The sequence below is a fragment of the Nannospalax galili genome, unplaced genomic scaffold, assembly GCF_000622305.1.
Source record: "Nannospalax galili isolate Female #2095 unplaced genomic scaffold, S.galili_v1.0 scaffold1750, whole genome shotgun sequence".
Lineage (NCBI taxonomy): Eukaryota > Metazoa > Chordata > Mammalia > Rodentia > Spalacidae > Nannospalax > Nannospalax galili.
In genome coordinates, this window is record NW_008329031.1 from 1,436,886 (window position 1) to 1,438,254 (window position 1,369).

Here is a 1,369-nt window from a genome sequence, read left to right on the forward strand (position 1 = left end):
TGCCATTTGAAGACTCTGTGGGCTGCCACCTGGGGATGGGGCTGCCACTTGTGGGGATGATTTCCCTCTTTAGTAAGTTTAGCTCACTGTTTTCGCCAACATTTATTTATAATGCATAAAATACCTAAGGATCTGTGGCAGGAGAGAGCAGAGAGAGCAGCCACCAGAGGAAATTCCATCAGTGATGGTTTTGTGTATTCATTGTCAGCTCTGTTCAGCCGAAGGAGGCCTGAGGTTCCCCATTTCTTTATTTCTTTCCCAGCCAAGCTTGGTTTGGATGGAGTTGGTCAATGGCATTCATATATTATCTTTTATCATCCTTGATCTGTAGAAACTAAGATGTTTTCTGCTGGAGGTGAGGCTCTCAGAACCCACAGCTGGGGGCACTGGAGCAGTGACCTGTTCACGCCTACAATTCTTAAAAATGGCCTTCAGTAAAACTACATTGCAAAAAAATGGGAAAGAAACAGAATGGAACAAGTAAAAAAGTTGAAGAGGCAGAGGCTGAAGAATTTGTAGTAGAGAAAGTACTGGAATGATGTGGACAGGATATACAGATGCTGATCATCCTTGAGAACCTGAAGAAAATGTAGACTGTCCGGAGTTAATTGAGGCATTTCTTATTTATCAAAAAGCTGGTAAAGAAAAAGATGGCACAAAAAAAACTTTATCTGACAGTGAATCTGATGATGGAAAACCAAAGAAGGAAAGAGATGCTGCTGACCAACCAAGAGCCTTTGCCAGACTTCTTGATGCTGAACAAATCAGGGATGTCACAGAGAGCAGTGGAGAATTAAGGTTTCTGAAGAAATGGAAGGATTCAGATGAGGTTGACTTGGTGCTGGCCCAAGAGGCAAATCTGAAGTGTCTTAGAGTGAAGTTGTGTTTTAGGAAGAGAAACTGACTTGGCATTTATGTCCCGAAGATGAAGCTCAATAATTGTTTGCATATATATATATTTTATAACACAAAATAAGTTCCTTTTTCAGGTAGGGTATGCAAACATCTGACAACCCAGCACTCTGTGACTTGTCAACGTCCCTGTATCATGCGTCTCTAGCCACTGGCTCCTCACAGACAAAATATATCATCATCATTAGCCTGTCTATGAATTAAGAATTGGCTGCCATTTTGTGCATAATGCCAAAGAAATCAATAATTTTAGGGCTATTTAATATCCTTTCTGAAGGATTCTCTGTACTCATGTAAGAAAATGCGTTGACAAGGAAAGTGCAGTTGAACCTAGCTGTGTTTCATCAGCAAGCAGTCACGGTATTCCTAACAATACATTCTGTCTGGAGAGAGAACCTTGTTTTGTGTTTCCCTGAAAGTGTCTAGTTTATTTTCCTGAAAATGGTGAATGCTCTCC

At 40.9% G+C, this 1,369-nt stretch overlaps 1 pseudogene; it reads left to right on the forward strand.

Moving 5' to 3' along the window:
- The first annotated feature begins 424 nt into the window (after positions 1-424).
- LOC103731627 lies at positions 425-939 on the forward strand (annotated as a pseudogene).
- The last annotated feature ends 430 nt before the right edge of the window (positions 940-1,369 follow it).